The sequence below is a fragment of the Adiantum capillus-veneris genome, chromosome 4, assembly GCF_014529385.1.
Source record: "Adiantum capillus-veneris isolate H3 chromosome 4, ASM1452938v2, whole genome shotgun sequence".
NCBI classification, from domain to species: Eukaryota; Viridiplantae; Streptophyta; class Polypodiopsida; order Polypodiales; family Pteridaceae; genus Adiantum; species Adiantum capillus-veneris.
The window spans coordinates 154,688,132-154,707,108 of NC_140934.1; the positions used below are offsets into that span (position 1 = coordinate 154,688,132).

Here is an 18,977-nt window from a genome sequence, read left to right on the forward strand (position 1 = left end):
TTCACATTTCCTCGCTTAGGAGAACACCCACAACATCATCAAACTTAAGAGTATTTGTGCCAGAGATAGAATTACTTACAGCCATCACAAGGCTGTCCCAACTATCCGGTAGAGATGATAGTATAAGGAGAGCTCACACTTCGTCATCGAAATTGATTTTCACTGATCGAAGTTGACTTATGTTTGTGTTAAAGTCATTTAGGTGTTCTGCAACTGAACCATTCTCTGCCATCTTTAGATTGAACAAGCGCTTCATAAGAAATACCTTATTGGATGCCGATGGTTTCTCGTAGAAGTCGTCAAGTGACTTCATCAAGTCCTCCGTGGTCTTCATCTCCGAAACATTGAAGACCACCATTGACGCCAAGCTTAACCGGATTGTTCCCATTGCCTTTCGATCAAGGACAATCCATGCTTCATCTGCCATGGTTGCGGGCTTCTTCACAAGACCGCCTAGTGGCAAATAGAGGTCCTTCTAGTAGAGATAGTCTTCAATCTGCATCTTCCAATGTTGGTAGTTTTTGCCGTTGAACTTCTCAATCTTGAGCTTCCCTTCCTCCGCCATAACTCCCACTCAATTCAAGGAATCCTTTCCTTGAGATAATTTAGCTACGAGCAAACCTTGCTCTGATACCAGTTGCTAGGAAATAAGACGTAGCTAAATAGATAATTAAGTAGATTACTTAATGGAGAGAGACAGATTTACATACACGAGATTATAGAGTAGAGAGAAAGAGAGAGAGTACAAACGATATACGTGGTTCACCCAATGTGGGCTACGTCCACGGGAAAGCAGCCACTCAATGGCTTTAGTACTTCAAAACAAGAAGTAGTTTACAAAGGGATTATACCCTTAATGGAGCTCCCGCCTTGCTTCACTCTCACCCCCTCACACTCACCTTGTTGCATCAACTTCACACTATGAAATGTGTGTAGAAATGGCCTCCTTTTATAGGCCAAAAGGGCTGCCCTCTCTTATGAGAGACAGCCATGTGTAGCCGCCCTTGTGCGAATAAGTCCAAATTGGACCCTCCAATCTGCCCATGTGTGGCCGCCCTTGAGAAGACAAGTCCGCTTTTGAATTCGGCCACCGGCCATTGACTTCCGACCACCGGCCACCGGCCATTGACTTCCGACCACCAGCCATCGGCCATTGACCACCGGCCAACTGACCGGTTGTTTTCCGACCACTTTCCGGCCACCGTCCAGCCATAATATTCTGGCGAAAAGGAATATTCCAATGAAAAAAAAGTCTCGGGGGCCTCCGCCCCCGAGGCCTCTAAAGTTGCCCCTGATTCTTGTCCGTGAAAATTTTGGTTTCCGGTGAGTGATTTTCCTTCACGCACGATGGCTTCTCCTCATAATGGGGGCCTTACAAATGTGCGCTTTTACCACAGAAAATTACAAGGGTAAATCAGGCTCCATACTTAACACTCTCCCCTTCAAAGTTGCCAAAAAAGGATGCCAGATGGGCCAATCAGAGGCCAATTGCCCAAATTGAAAGAGGCACCCCTCTATAAGCCATTTTTTATGCTTTTTTCCACAGTACACTTCTTGTCAAGGCCTTGAGCCGGTGAGCTTGTAGAGAGCCAAGATTGTGTGTGTGTGTGTGTGTGTGTGTGTGTGTGTGTGTGTGTGTGTGTGTGTGTGTGTGTGTGTGTGTGTGTGTGTGTGTGTGTGTGTGTGTGTGTGTGTGTGTGTGTGTGTTCTTGGGTTGGCTTTTTTGTGTAGAGATGTGTGCTTGCAAAGCCCCAAGGGTGCGTTTTCTTGCCCAGAGAGCATGTAGGTTCGTCGTTTGATGTAAGTGAGTTATAGAGGGTGTTTGAGCAGTGGGGAAGCATCCATTGTGTTTCTCTGGTGTTGTTTCCCTACCCCTCCTTCTCTACCTTTTTTGCTTGTGTGTGCGGTGCAGATGGAGATGTGTGTGTCCCTCGGGCCCCTCTTTGTGTGTGGAATGGAAGTGAGAGTGTGGCTTCATGTGCGGCAGCGGTGTGTGACTTGAAATGAGCAATGAAATGCTTGGATAGCTGAGTGTGTGCATGTTTACACATCGGTGTGTGTGCAGGCGATGGTCTGCCAGCATGTGTCATGAGTTTGGAGAGTGAACTCTAGTGGATTGGGGTGTTTTGTACACCCTGGGCTATAGAGATATAGTTATTTTTGTGTCGGGCATGCTCCTCCTTTACCCCTCTCCAGCGTTGTGTTTTTCCATTCTTCCATGGAAGCTGTTTTCCTAGTTAGGGTGGATCCAAGCATAAACGTTACTTATTCAAAATGTCCACCAAAGAACCTGCTTCAGAAGTTGAACTTGTCAATCAAATGAGGTGAGGAGGGATGGGAGATTTGATAAGTGCATGGGTGCACTTTGATCACACTCGCTAGATTGAAGGATGGGTAACTATGTCTTACTTGGTTTATGATCTTGGGTAAGTGAGCTCATGAATAGATGCTAACTAGCATATTTTGATGTGAGTCACCTTTCTTGTACTTACATGCACTATGTATATAGCATAAGAGCATTGCAAGTAATTGCAACATGTGAATGTGAAGAGGAAGATAAAGAGTCACAAATCTTGTATTGGAAACATTGAAATACAATGATGGAGAGATGTGGCCATGAACCACCGAACTTTGTCGGATTCATGTCTGGACAAAGTTGTAAATAGCTGGTTGGCAATACAGGATGTAAACAATGGATAAAGGCATGATGTGAGTAAGGGAGGGAGGGAGCGCTCATTCCTTTTCCAGTGGAAAAGAGTCTACACAAACATACTAAAAATCATGTCACTACAAAGATACAAATGCATCACATTGAAATGTGTTAAGCATGGCACTTGGCAACAAAAATTAAAGAGGCCTCCTTGCTAGCTTTTGCAATACAATATTGGTGGGTGAAAAATGTGATTGTGAAGGCTTTAGAGCGATGGTTTAATTGGTGGGAGCGATGAATTGCCCATTAGGGAGTAGCTAAACCAATGTTATAGCAATTTGTTCTTTGATTTGTATAGCATACATGGAAATAGGGATTCACGTATATATATATTGATTGTATTTTATTTATAGGCCAACAAGAGTCCTTGTGACAATGCTCAAATTCCAAGCATAGCCTTGTCAAAGAGCATCCATGCAAGTTGGCTAGCAGGTGAAGGTCGAGCACAAAAAATATCACTTTTTATGATGAATGTGTTAGCGATGTTTTGAATGCACATAGTCAATGCGCAAAAAGGTTGGGATACACCATATGCAGATATAGAGACAATGAATCCAATTCCAAACAAAGAGAATCTATAAATCCTACTTATATTACAAGTACATTGAAAGGCTTGGTTGCCAGCAGTCCCTTGTATGAGGAGCCTGTGATGGAAGGTGACAAAGGGACTTTGCAAAGGAAGAAGAAAGGAGGTGCAGCTAATACAAGTCCACATAAACCTTGATACATAATGGAGGCAAGGCAACACATACCAAGGGGACACCACGGAGTATACAATTTGATATAGAGAATAATGAAGAGATATATGTCACTAAAAATAAACCAGAAGAAAGCATACTAGCAGAGCAAGGAGCTTTTTAAACAAGCTATACCCAAGAGGTGAAATTGGTAGGCAAAGAGTGGGCCTTACAAAGTATGCCAACCAATTGCATGAAAAAATGTTTTGGTATGCAAGGAAAAAACATTGTAGCAAAAACCTATAGAGCTATCAAGTTGGGTTGGTTGCACCATGTTTTTTGTATGAGTGAACCTTTAAAGACAAGACCATTGCACAATGGAAATGGTTTTGCAACAATCATGATGCAATACATACACAAGGCATATAGAGAAAAGTTAACTTCTCACCCTTTGCTCCTTTGTTGTGGTCAGTGGTTGGATATTGGGACAAATTTATATAAGGAGAGAGAGTAACAACCTAGTGCAAAGTGGTTTTTAGTTTGTAAACTTTGCAACACCGCTACAAAACATCAACAATATGTTTGTTGCTTCTACGGAAGGAGGCTCAAGTAGCAAAAGGCACAAGTGGAGGCATGGTATTTCCAAAGAAGCACAAAAGAGATTGGAGTCGGGTGCATGCATGGTTGCAACATTCTTGGAAGAGAAAGTTGAAAGTGAATGACACATGGTGTTTTGAATCTTGATAGTAGAGAGTTTTCATGATGTACACATAAAGGGAAATTTTACTTGCACCCATCACAATTTTCAAAAGATGGAATATATACATAAAGCCTTTATAGCATGCAAGTAAAAGTATTGTTTGTTTCTGCACATACTTGGGCTTCAATCAAAAGATCACTTAGTCATTCATCAGCCTGCATTAACTCCCATTGACCTTGCATTTGTACTGGAGTAAAAATGCAACATATAGTGTATAGTGTAGTGAACCTAAACCCTAAATCAAGTGGTCTTCAACTATGCATCGAAGGAGTCATTTCTTAGGTATGAGTTATGGAATTACTTCTCTTCACCCTTTGAAGTCTTTTTGAATCCCCTCTCACTATAGATGTATGCTTTGCGGTTCAGATATTGCCAGATGTTCAAGCTCAAAGTTAGGACTTTTGGGAAACTTATGCATCTTTCTTTTGAGTAATGTCTATTTTTTTCGTTAACTTTTTTTGTCATTAGAAAAGGGTTCAAATTTAAAGTCAAAAAGCTCACAAAATTTGTTTTGATTGCAAAAGCTTGAAACCAAAAGCTCGCAAAAAAAAACACACTAATCTAATTTGAATTTCAAAACTTGCATTGTGTTCCTCTTCTGTGTAAGCATTCCAAATTCTGTCATGGTTTGTGACCTCGCCTTTGAGAGCCTTATCTTCAATTTTGAGTGCTTAAATGATTGTTTTATAAAACTTTGAACATGGGAGAGTGTTTTTAGACCTTAGGATGACCTATTTGAATAGTTCTCTTATAATTTTTATGAATTAGAAAACAATGTATTGTTACTTTTATTCCTTGTCAAAATGCTGCCACACTTTGTAGACTTGTCCCCTTAAGTCTAATATAGCTTCCCTTAAAGTTTCATGTCTATCTAAATCCGTTTGGTCATTGAAATGATGTGATGACCAAGAGTGGTGAGGTAGGACATAGACATATTTTCTAATTTGTGAGTTGGTGATTTGCTTAGAGAGTTTGACACTTTTGCTTGTTAGGCTCACTTCTTAAGGTTGATACCCTCCATGTCACAATTCAATTCCCTAATATTGACAAAAGTATGTTAGTGCTAGAAAACTATGTTATGGATGTCCGCCTTGGTAAACCACTAACAACATTTTTTATTTATCCTTTATGTTTAAAAAAAGATCTATGGTGGAGCTTTCATGGCATGCCAACCACCACTCCAATGATGGAATGATGTGTCTCCTTGCCCATTCACCTACATGGAGGCACATCAAGACTTTGTGGCTAGAGTTTCAGCTAGAGCCTTTGCACTTGAGGCTTAGGTTGGTAAGTGATGGCAACAAACACTTCGGCACCAAGTCTAAATCATTGAGGACTTGTCCAATGGTGATAATCAACTACAAAACTCCACCATGGGAGGCAACAAATAAGGGAAATATACTTACTTTGTTTTTTGTGCCAGGGAAGTACAAGTGGAAAATATTGATGTCTACCTCAAGCCCCTCATCAACAAGTTGAAGGAGTTATGGAAGGGCATCTCCTTTGTTGATGCTTTGTTGATATTTCACTTTCAAAAGGGAGGAGAGAGGCCAATGTGAGGGGTATCCTTATGTGGATTATGCATGACTATCTTGGCCTTGGAGAGATTTGTATGTCGTGTTCATTCTTCTCTCTCTTTGTCATTTGCACTTTCAAGATTTTCTCTAACAATATAACTGCATGGATGTCTACATTGGGCCACAATGCATGTCCTACTTTGTGGGCCATCATTAGTGACAAAGCGGTGAGACATCTTGCATAAGGTAATATACCCAAACAACCAGCATTTCCTATCCCAAAGTCATAGAAAATGCAAGTGTCTAAAAAATGAAAAGACACCTCTAAAGTGCATAATGGAATATTGGGCATGCATTTGGGAAGAGCACTATAGTAGTGATCCATCTTCATCTACTGCACAAAAAGTTATATCAAGATACTCCATATTTTTAAGGCTTCCATATTGGAAGGACTTAAAAACACAACACCTCTTGGATTCCATGCACATATTCAAGAATGTTGCTCACACATTTTGGAACCACATTATGGGCAAAAGAGACTCACTGGGGATGAGAAAGGATTTGAGGGCCTTGAAAAGTCTCCCCACTCCACATCGAGACTCTAATTGAGAGATTCTGTTTCGTAAATTCCCATGGAGTTTAACCAATCATGATCTTGAATGAGTGAAGGGTTCCACAGTCTCCATTCACACACCAACATGATACATCAGATCACTAACGAGAGCTTTCACAAAGGCAAAGAAAGGTGGAAGCATTCAAATGTATGGGTTGAAGTCTCACGATTGGCACAAGATGTTATAGGTAATTCTTGATTTTTTTTGTTTTTCCTATTTCAATTTAAATGTTGAAAATTGTGTATGAATAAAACAATATCTTGCCTCAATCTTTTCACATTGTAGCTTATTTTGCATGTGTGTATGTGTACACATGGGCAAAAATAGACTCAAAATGCCACATCAACGATGGTTCTATTGACAAGGAGGGCTGAAAGCATTTCACCTCTACAGCATAGCCTTCTTGGAGCTTGGAATGAATTAAATTAACTAAATATGCCAAGCGTGCATAACACTTCTATATAAAAAGGAGAAGAGGGGGGGGGGGGGAAAGGAAGGGGGGAGGTGGTTTGTAGATGACCAAACACGTTTCGCTCTTTCAAGAGCTCATCAGTGGTGTTTCTAGGGAGATTGGAGAATGGTAAAGAAGCTTTGGAAGGGAGTAGGAGGTTATTTAAGAAAGGTGAGTTTTAGGAGATGTTGTTTGTAACTTAACAGGATAGGGTATAGCTCTATGTGTAGCCATTTAGATACGTTCTCCAAAAAATGTCCATTATAAGCACAAATGGGTCTTGCAACAAGGTATGTTTTTGTAACTTAGGGAGGAAGTAGATCTGGCAGGGTTTAAAAGGTTTCAAGAGGGGTGCAAGGATGAAAGCACGTTGTTCCATGGGGAGGAGGGTGTGTCTATGGATGATGGTAGAGAGGAGAGAGACTAGGTAGTTGTGAGAAGGTGGGGTGGTTGGTTGATAGGTGATGGGGTCATTGAGTTGTCTTAGTGCCTCATTCTCATACCATTCCTTTAAGAGAATACTAAGACCAAGGTTTTTGTAGGCGGGTTGAATGACAATGGAGTTGTCTTGTGTGAGAGATTTGAGGGCTAGATGTACAAATTTAGGAGGTTTGGAGCAAGAAGTGTTGTAAAATTCCAATTTTTGTTTAAGGTGATGTTTGTTTAGTTTTTTGATAGTTACTAGAGAGGGATTCTCTTTGGGTGGTTTCCAAGCGAGGCTAGGTAATTTATATGGATATCGAGAGGGGGTTGTTGGGTATGCAAACCCTGTTGTGGGAATGTCCAATGTCCGTGTGGGTACAAGCCCTTTAGCATGCACGTCAGCTTTAGTTGCAAGTCAAGTTATTCATGGCAAGTTTTGTTATTTATATTGTAAGGTGTTTACACAAAATCAATACAAGCAAAGCATAGCGTGTCTTTTTTGTTTCCTTGCTATGTATCGAATTCTCTCTCTTTCTCTAATTTCTTTTGCACCATAGCTCCTAGCCATGGCACCTCAAAGGCTTCACCCCCCATAGCCACAGCCCATCAACTAGTATCAGAGCTGCCCGGTCTCGGCTTGGGTCAACACGGCGCGGGTACAGTCTCTTAGAGAGAAGAGAGAAGGTTGAACAACCTGCTTCAATCCGGTCATAACCAGTATCAAAAGCTTCACCCTGTCCTGAGCATCAACACTCAACACACACTACTCTCATGCCAATTTGGCCTTCCTAGCCCGCTGTGAAGCAAACAAGAAATCGGCGCTATCGTCGACTTCTGCTACAGAGAACACAGCATTTTTTTTTGTGTGTTCACACTTTAAAAGAGGCCACCATTTAAGTTTTCAAGTAGAGAGTCACACCCTCCGATTCCGTGCTCGGTGCTTCTAAGCATAAGTAGATAAGCAAGGTGCCAATTGTGGTAGGCAAGTTGCCTGCACATCAAAATGAAGCTTTTGAAGATCTTGTTGACAACCAAGAACTTTAACAAAGATTTTCAAAAACGGCCAATCCTTCAAGGATTTGGTTGGGCGTAGCAGATAAAGAGCTATATTGGTCCTGTGCACATTTATCTTGGTACGTATGCAAAGATTTATCATGTTCAAGGATTATGACATGTTTGAACACATCGACAATTGCAAGAACGAAGAAGAATCTGCTTTGAGCCTACAGTACAAGTTTTTCACCAACTATTTTTTCCAGTTTAGTGTCATAGTTTTGTCAGCTTTTGTCTATTGTCAAAACCATCATAAACTTTCAGTCAAAGCCTCCTTCTACATTATTTGTTATCAGTTATTATCATGCTTGTCAGTTGTCATCATGTCAAAATTGTACGGGTTATAGACACTGCCACATAACAAGTGCTAAGACCACCCTTTCTTGTTTGGTTGGGTTCTGGTATGTCTCACACTGATGGTTGTTTGAGGGAAGTACACACACATACCTATGCTATAGTCAAGGGGGGGACTTCTACTCATGGTTTCAGGCGATTGGACTCTGCCATGGTCTGTATCAAGTCCATAGTCAGTGGTTTGGGCTTGAGGGAGGGGTTGTTGGGTATGCAAGTCCAGTTGTGGGAATGTCCAATGTCCGTGTCTAGCTCGTGGGTACAAGCCCTATAGCATGAAGGTCAACTTTAGTTGCAAGTCAAGTTATGCATGGCAAGTTTTTTTATTTATATTGTAAGGTGTTTACACAAAGTCAATACAAGCAAAGCATAGTATGTCTTTTTTGTTTCTTTGTTGTGTATCAAATTCTCTCTCTCGCTCTCGTTTCTGCTGCACCACAGCTCCTAGCTATGGCACCTCAAAGGCTTCAGCCCCCATAGCCACAATCCATCAGGGGTTTCTTGGGTTCTGAAGAAATCTTTAAGTTGTTATTTTCTACCTAAGGTTTCATGTGCTTCTAGGAGGGTTTTGGGTGTAGGATTGGGAGGAGGTGGGATATACTTGAGACCCAAGTTTAAGCATTTCTTTTTATTAAACGTGAGGGGGCATGAGGTGAGGTTGTGTACAAAGTTGAAAGAGATGGTATTATCAAAGGAATATGCCAGTTGCTTACCAAAAAATCTGAGTTTGTACTCATGTGGGTCGGTAAGTGGGAGCCAAAATTTTCTCGTTTTCCTTGGATTTTTGCATGTAGAGGCCGTGGCTCATCAGGTTAGGCAAAGTCGTAGTCGAGGGAGTTGAAGGAGAGGTATTAAGCATCCATAGTGTTGGGAGGAGGGGGGGCTTATTAAAGAGTAGATGCACCCATGAAGTTTGGTGTGTTAGCCCTAGTTCCTCCTCCCTTGACATAACTCACTAGGTAAAATTAATGATATTCTTTCATTGCATCATTCTCATTCACAATTTCCCAAAACATATAAATCATCCCAACCATATTTTTCTCTCATCGGTTTTAAACTAACATTACAAAAATTGTAGCTCACTCAAATATTTATCTCCAAATAGGTAGGCATTTTAATATCTCTTTACTTAAGTACAAATCTATTCATAAACACTTAGAAAACAAAATCTAGCTCTTTGCTTTGAAACTAACACCACAAACATTGACAAACTAACATCTCAACACTTCCTCTCAAACCTTACATCTCAAAATCTTGTAGTATTTCTAACTCTCAAACATCTCATACCTCTCAGACAATATCTCCACCATATCTCTCAAACATCTCACTTCTCTAGCTTCTCCACTCAACTTCTTAATCATCTCTGAGGTCCTTAACATATCTAACTCTCAAGCATCTCTCTGCTTGCTAACACTCCACAAAAATTTCTTACTTATCTAAACATCTTTCCACTTTGCTAACATCTTTTCACTTCACACCCTTTAGCTTCTATAATTTCAAACTCTACTCTTATGCACGTCTTTATCGATATCTCCTAAACACCAAATTTTCCTTCAATACAAAAATGCATTGCAATTTTGAAACACAAAACACACTAGACATGACATCTACTAAGTCTAAATTCCTTTATGTCAATTTTAATTTACCCAAAATTATGAATTGATTTTTCTCGTTCGACAATTCTGCTAAAATTCTAATAGTCAAACACTAAAGTTTTGCAAAATATGTTTGAATTTGAATTTCACTGGAAGTCATCATTCTTCCTACAATTGAATGAAAATATCTCGCATATGAGAAAGGATACACAAGGAAACTTCTCCTCAACTATATCTTATCTCACGCCACTCCTCACTCATTCTTACTCTTTACTCACTCCTCACTCTCCCTCGAGCTCACAGTTCTTTTTTAACTTCTCTCCTCACTTGATAACTTAAGAACTTAAGCAAATTCCATCAAAACATGGATTTTGTGTTCATCTCGCACATATATAAAATCATTAATCATCCAAATGGGAATAATAAAGACTCCTCAGTGTAGTCCACATATCTACTCATAAAAGATAGTACACTAGAACTCACACTCACTATCCATTGCATGGAATGACACCTCCTAGTTAGATGTATCTCAATTAAGAATGAGCTAGCTACTTCATATTACAAACAAGAAAATATTTTGTTTTATTTTTCATTTTTCTAAATCAAACATTCATTACTTAGTCTCCCCTATAATTCTCTCATCATTGAGCTAGAATGATATGGTTTAGTAATTCCTTGTTTCCACAAAACCTTGCAATATGTCCTATTACACCATAATATTTATACCCAGTTTGCCAATGTTCATATATTTTGCTATCCTGGTTCTCTATCCAACCTTTTCTAGGCTCTATTTGAAACTTTGTTTACACATTTTTTCTCCTAGACATTCTATATTCCTCTACTCTCTTGGCTTTGTCCCCTTTTGCAGAAGTGCAATGTACTGCCTAATTATCTCATCCCTCAAAATGATCACATGCAATAGAAATTCATGTTTATGTCTCTTATGCTCGTTGGAGAGGGGGAATGGGGGAACACGCCCAGCACAAACACAAGGGCCTCTCTATAGCTCAGGGTATTCACAACAACCCTATCCTCTCGGAAAACACCTTCAAACACACAACTCACATTGGCAAACCACAACCAACTCAATTACCACTGCTCACACACTCCACAAAACCACCACAGAACGCACACCTACTACCATTGCATGTCTCCACCCTTACACACACTCACAACAACTCAATCTCACTCTCTCACTCAAAACACCATCGGTCCGGGGGGGGCACACACTTCCACACAGCCGGCACCGGAGAGAACCATGAAAGCAGGAGAAAGAGAAGGGGGGAAGGGGAAACAATAGCAAGACGGAGCAACAATGACTCTATCGCACTTCACAAAACACATGTACATCTTCACACTGCCATCACCATGACCATTTACACAAGAAAAATGCAAAGGGCTGGACAGGCACACTCCTCTGTCCAAAAGCTCCACTTTGCAAGCTTCAAACGGCACCCAAAGGCCAAGAAAAAGTCCCTTAATTTGATCAAATTTTTTACTTTTATAGGGTGGGGGGTTCAATTTGGGAAATTGCACTTTAATTGGTCCATATGGCGCCCAATTTTGGCATTTTTTGGGAAGAGGGGCACCGCCTTGCTCTATATGCTCTCTCCATCTCTCTTTTGCACTTAGGGGGGGGGGGGGGGGCATTAGCGATGTCGCTATTGCCCCTTGGCTTTTTCATTTTTTTATTTTTTCACTTTCATTCTTACCCCTTTTGAGCTCAACCTTATAGTGTCCTATATGCTTGACTTTGACTCTCTCTCTCTCTCTCTCTCTCTCTCTCTCTCTCTCTCTCTCTCTCTCTCTCTCTCTCTCTCTCTCTCTCTCTCTCTCTCTCTCTCTCTCTCTCGCTCTCCGACTCCTCTGTGGCTCCTTTTTGCTCTTTGGTCCACTTTGGCCTCGGCCTTGAATCATTCTCTCTCTCTTTCTATTGCACTGCCCTTCACCTTGCCACCTCAACTCCCGGCCATCCTCGGTACCTCTCTCTCTTCATACGCTCTGCCCTGCTGTGGGAGCTTCCTCTTACATGGGGGGGAGGGCAATAGCGATGTCGCTATTGCCTCCCTTCCCTTCCTCAAAATTCTGGGGCCGCGGGACCACCCCTAGTCGAGCGACCACATCATCACAGGCCATCTCACCCTTTCACATGCGGGCGCGCCACCGCATCTCGTCGGCCACCGCCAAAACCCTCGGCATTTTCGCGAGGCCACCGCCAACCAGAACGCCATAGCCCACATCTCACGGAGCTCTCGCTCCTCTTCAATACCCTCTGTGGCGCCCCTTTCCAGGCCTTATACCTTGCATATGTGCGTGTGGGCAGCGCATGTGGGGCAAACCCATCCACCACGTGGCAGCCGCTCATGCATTCCTCTTTAGATGGCCTCCAAGGCTCAAAAACCTCACCCTTTAAACTAAAAAAGCCTCATTTTTTTGCTTGCATTGGGTGCTCTGCTATGCCTTGCCCAGTTGGCCTATGCTCCAGCCTTGGAGCTCGACTGAAACCCACCGTCTCCACCTTCAAATCATCTACCTTTTGCCCCATTTCGAGATCTTCAATGCCGTCATCCGAGGCCGCAAAAAAGCTAAAAATCATCTGCCACTTTCCTCTTGGCATTACCTCCCGACTTCGTCCTGCCGCATCTAGCTGACCTAGTGTCCGATTGATGTGCCATCGACTCGTGCCAACTCCACATGGTACATACTATCACCAAGAACCTTGGCGAGGCCAAAAAGATGCCAGATGGCACGTCCTCCAATGCGGTAAATGAGCATAGACCCGGCCCCCGAAAAAAATTCAATTGACCATATCTTGCTATCCATAGCTCCGATTCGCAATCCAAGAAGACAGGCATGCTCCACAACTCGAGCACTACACATGTACACACTGACATTAGCCCTGGCCACCTATCCCCAGCTGCCCTATCCGTCGAGGATCTGCTACACACTCCAGCCTTGAACTTCAGTATCTTGCTCATCGGGGCTCCGTTTGACAAGCCGCCTAGACAGACTTCTAGAGCACACTGAACACTACACTTCAGAGCACTGACTTGGCATTTCGGTCACCTTCATCTGCCATCCCATCTGGACCATTCCGCAGCGCTTTTGGCCTAAAAAGCCGCTTTAAGCATACATTCCCGCTACCCTTTGGCTACCTAGGGCCTTGGCACCTACCCTAGCCTTCCGCACTGCACTAGCATGCTGCCTCTTCCTGGCATTGACCATCTCCTAGCTTGGACCCAACTTTGGTTGCACCATCATTGCCCACCCCCTCGTTGAACATTTATGTTCAGCCACACATAGGCTTACTGCACTAAAAAACTGTACACCAAAAACACACTCTCTGTACACTGCAAAACCACTTGGCATATATACAAGAAACTAGCATCTTCTACCCGCCGTCTTTGCTCATGCGGGTTGCCCAACCCCCTGCTTTATTTGTCACCAACTGCCAGGGTCAAATACCTTGCATTGGTCTCCTCCGTCCACCTGCAACAATCCTGCATAGTGCCACACCAATGCCCATTTCCAACTGCATATCCAAACTGCCATCAACATGCTTCCACCACTCCAAGCATTTCTTGGCAAACTGCCCACTCACAACAAAGCACTTCGAAGAACACCAAATAGAGCACCTTCGTGCTCACCCTCCTGTTCCATCAACACTCGTGACATACCTAACCCACCCTCCCATCCATGTAAAGCTACATCCCGCACCTGCTCAACAGCACACTGCACAGCTACCTTTATCACCATTCCCTTTAACCACCACTCGCAGACCTCTTTACAAAGCTCGGACACTACCTTGGAATCCGCATCACATGTCATAGAGGGCACTGACTGCATAGAAAGCACCTCCTTCTTTGACTCTGCTCTATCCTTCTCACCTGCCATGAACTCAATTCCAGCATCGTCGAGCTCCTCCTCATCAATTGGACCTTCAAGTTCAATAAGCACCACCTGCTTGTCGACTGCAATTACGTGCTCTTCTACCACTACATCCTCAAGCTCTGCTAAGGAAGAGAGAAACTCGTTCTCTGTCACATCCTCATCGTCCTCTTCCATAGGTACCACTGCTTTAACCCTTTTGGCAAAACTTTGCACCTGTTGCACCACTATGGCATACTCAACTGCAAGCTTCATCAACATGGCCATTAGCATGGCACTGCACACCAGTTTTAACTGCTCTTCACACATGTAGGCCTAGACTGCTCCACTTGGTCTTCACTAAGCACCTCGGTTTTCACTTCATGCTGCTCCTCGCACATTTTACTGCCTCTTCACTCACATGTAAGAGGTCGAACTCATCATACCTGGATTGGGATGACTCAATCTCCCAACTTGTATCTGCATCCATAGACCTATCATCACTCGATCCAGTCTCCTCTTCGGTTTCAAGCCCAGGAATCTCCTCTAGCTTCACCGCTTCAACCTCGTCTGCAAACCGCACTCCTTGCTCTTTACCGCACTTCAATGGAGCTTCAACAGCTACACTTGTACTTGGCAGCACATCCTTTGTCCCCTCTGGAACCACCTGCACTTCCTCCACAATCGGAATTTCTCTAGCCGGCATCTTCGGCATAGGAACCATCCTATCTCTTAGTAGCCAAAGAAACCTTGGTTCTTCTCGCACCTGCACTTCTCTTTGCATCACCTGCGGCTCCGCTACCACCGCATTATACTCCCTTGGCTTCACCACACTTGGCAAACCCTGCCTAGCCTCGCGCTTCTTCAAAATCTTTTTGGTTCACCCTCTCGCTAGAGCTACCGCCTCCTCATACAACATTAGGCCATCTACCTCCACTTTATCTTGCACTTCCACATGCAGGAAATCCATGAATTTACACAATTTCAAAACATGGGCATTTTCAGCAGTTACCTTGATTAACTTCCCCCAAAGGGCTTTGAACTCCCACTCGAATGCTTGAAAATTTCCCACCAAGCTTTGCTTCAAACCATCCAACTTCCGCTTTACTTCATCCAGCTGCGCATCCACAACAAATCTTCTCCGAAAATCCATCTCTAGGGCTTCACAATCTACCTTTTCTTCATCACCAAGGCTATCAAACCATAGCCTCGCTTTACCACGAACCAGGAGCGGGAACACGTGTACCGCACCATCTTCTCTCGATAAACCTCTTTTCAACACGAAAGTCTTGAAGCCAAGTTTTCACATCTTCAACCCCAGTGAAAATGGGAAATCCCGTTCAAGCCATCACTAGCAGCACCTGCTCTTCAAAGGTTGCACCTTTGGCATCATCAAAATCACTGCTTCAACATCAAGTAGGAGCATCAGCATACTCCTCAGTGGGGGCACCAGAATATGGAGAGGGGGAATGGGGGAACACGCCCGGTACAAACACAAGGGCCTCTCTACAGCTGAGGGTATTCACAGCACCCCTATCCTCTCGGAAAACACCTTCAAACAGACAACTCACATTGGCAGACCACCGCTTGCTCGATTACCACTACTCACATACTCCACAAAACCATCACACGATGCACACATACTACCACTGCCTATCTCCACCCTTACACACACTCACAACAACTCAATCTCACTCTCTAACTCAAAACACCATCGGTCCGGGGGGGGCACACACTTCCACACAGTCGGCACCGGAGAGAACCATGAAAGCACGAGGAAGAGAAGGGGGGAAGGGGAAACAACATCAAGACGGAGCAACAATGACTCTATCGCACTTCACAAAACACATGTACATCTTCACACTGCCATCACCATGACCATTTACACAAGAAAGATGCAAAGGGCTTGACAGGCACACTCCTCTGTCCAAAAGCTCCACTTTGCAGGCTTCAAACGGCACCCAAAGGCCAAGAAAAAAGCCCTTAATTTGATCAATTTTTTACTTTTATAGGGTGGGGGGTTCAATTTGGGAAATTGCACTTTAATTGGTCCATATGGCACCCATTTTTGGTATTTTTTGGGAAGAGGGGCACTGCCTTGCTCTATCTGCTCTCTCCTTCTCTCTTTTGCACTTGGGGGGGGGGGGGGGGCATTGGCGATGTCGCTAATTGCCCCTTGGCTTTCCTCATTTTTTTATTTTCTCACTTTCATTTTTACCCCTTTGGAGCTCAACCTTATAGTGTCCTATATGCTTGACTTTGACTCTCTCTCTCTCTCTCTTTATCCGACTCCTCTATGGCTTCTTTTTGTTCTTTGGTCCACTGGGCCTTCACTTTGGCCTCGGCCTTGGATCATTCTCTCTCTCTTTCTATTGCACTGCCCTTCACCTTGCCACCTCAACTCCTGGCCATCCTCGGGACCTCTCTCTCTTCATTCTCTCTGCCCTGCTGTGGGAGCTTCCTCTTACATGGGGGGGAGGGCAATAGCGATGTCTCTATTGCCTCCCTTCCCTTCCTCAAACTTTCGGGGCCGCGGGACCACCCCCTAGTCGGGAAGCCACATCATCACAGGCCATCTCACCCTTTCACATGTAGGCGCGCCACCGCATCTCGTCGGCCACCGCCAAAACCCTCGGCATTTCCGCTTAGCGCAGCGCCTGGGGCCGCCGCCAACCAGAACGCCATAGCCCACATCTGACGGAGCTCTCGCTCCTCTTCGATACCCTCTGTGGCGCCACTTTCCAGGACTTATACCTTGTGTATGTGCGTGCAGGCAGCGCATGTGGGGCAAACCCGTCCACCACGTGGTAGCCGCTCATGCATTCCTCTTTAGAATGGCCTCCAAGGCTCAAAAACCTCACCCTTTAAACTAAAAAAGGCTCATTTTTTTGCTTGCATTGGGTGCTCTGCTATGCCTTGCCCAGTTGGCCTATGCTTTGGCCTTGGAGCTTGAGTGAAACCCACCGTCTCCACCTTCAAATCATCTACCTTTTGCCCCATTTTGAGATCTTCAATGCCGTCATCCGAGGCTGCAAAAATGCTAAAAATCATCTGCCACTTTCCTCTTGGCATTACCTCCTGGCTTCTTCCTGCCGCATCTAGCTGACCTAGTGTCCGATTGACGCGTCGTCGACTCGTGCCAACTCCACATGGTATATACTATCACCAAGAACCTTGGCGAGGCCAAAACGTTGCCAGATGGCACGTCCTCCAATGCGGTCAAATGAGCACAGACCCGGCCCCCGAAAAAAATTCAACTGACCATATCTTGCTATCCATAGCTCCGATTCGCAATCCGAGAAGACAGGTATGCTCCACAACTCGAACACTACACATGTACACACTGACATCAGCCCTGGACACCTATCCCCAGCTGCCCTGTCCGTCGAGGATCTGCTACACACTCCAGCCTTAAACTTCAGTATCTTGCTCACCGGGGCTATGTTTGACGAGTCGTCTGGACCGGCTTCTAGAGCACACTGAACACTACACTTCAAAGCACTGACTTGTCATTTCGGTCACCTTCATCTTCCATCCCATCTGGACCATTCCGCAACACTTTTGGCCTAAAAAGCCGCTTTAAGCATACATTCCCGCTACCCTTTGGCTGCCTAGGGCCTTGGCACCTGCCCTAGCCTTCCTCACTGCACTCACATGCTGCCTCTGCCTGGCATTGACCGTCTCCTAGCTCGGACCAACTTTGGCTGCACCATCATCATCATCACTAACATGTTCTATGTTCTTCTATTGGTTTCTGAAATTCATTCAATGCTAAGGCTTTTTCTATATTTTGCTGCTCACAAAACATTATTCTCAGAGGTAGAAGAACCTGACACAATTTCAATATGAAAGTGCTCATATGCAAAGTCCTTCGTACATGCATCCTTACAAGTAACTATACTTTCTATGCTATATTCCACCAAAAGGAAAGTACACCTCCCTTGTTTACTATAACACACACCACTTAATTCATAGGGTATTAAAGTTTCAAAATAAATTTGCTGAAATATTTGTAAATGCTCCCTATCAAGACACACTTCTAACAAGGCTTGTCTTTTCTCGATATCTATCAATGTAGCTAAGTTATCATCCACTGGATCTCTTTCCTTTTTGCACACATCTCCTAATAAACATGGATTCTCAATAGAAATTTCTAGTTGCTTAGTGATGGATTTACTAGTATTATTAGTACAATGATACCTTGGACGTTACAGTTTCACTCTCATACAGCCTCTCATCATTGCAAAGGACTTGAGATCCTAATCTAAGCTGCTTACACTCATAAAACTCCTCTTTCATTACCCTAATATACTCACTCATAGTTTCCACTTCCTTAGTAGGAGATCTATGGTCTTCCTCTAAAATCTGACAAGTTTCGTCTATTGGTTCTTTTAATTGAAAGATATCATTTTGAATAAAACTACTTCCTAATATTTCTACTCTTTAATATTATGTTTATCTTCCATCAAAGCTTTGCCTTTCTCTAATTCTAATATAGTTATTTTCTTCATTGTATGTATCGTTGATATTTTTGCTATTTCACATTCAGCACTTAATTGGTTTTGTGAAGATTCAACATTACATCTCAATTCCTTAACAAGTTCAGATTGGTTATATATGGTTATTTCTTCCTCTATTGTCATATTGAAACAATTTACCATCTCAGAGTAAGGAATACCTAACTAGGAAAACCTAATTTTCAAGGACACTAGTGCACTTTGTTATTCCTAATTATCACTCACAACCAAACATCCACGGCTTTTTAAGTGCAAGGACCCTATGGGAATGTTTACGTGTGCTCACTCAGCAACTTACTTATAAACTTTTAATATCTTGCTCTAGGGCTCCAGGTCAAACCCAAGTGCAGTCAGCATGCAAAGTCTATGCACCAGGGTGCCCCATAGCTTTAATAGCCAGCCGTCTCTCAGCAGTCACACGAAAAATCAATGTGCCTTCCAA

The 18,977-nt window shown here is 43.3% G+C and overlaps 1 pseudogene; it reads right to left on the bottom strand.

The window, feature by feature from the left end:
* Positions 1 to 10,792: 10,792 nt before the first annotated feature.
* On the bottom strand, positions 10,793 to 18,317 carry LOC147460189 (uncharacterized; annotated as a pseudogene).
* Between the last annotated feature and the right edge of the window lie 660 nt (positions 18,318 to 18,977).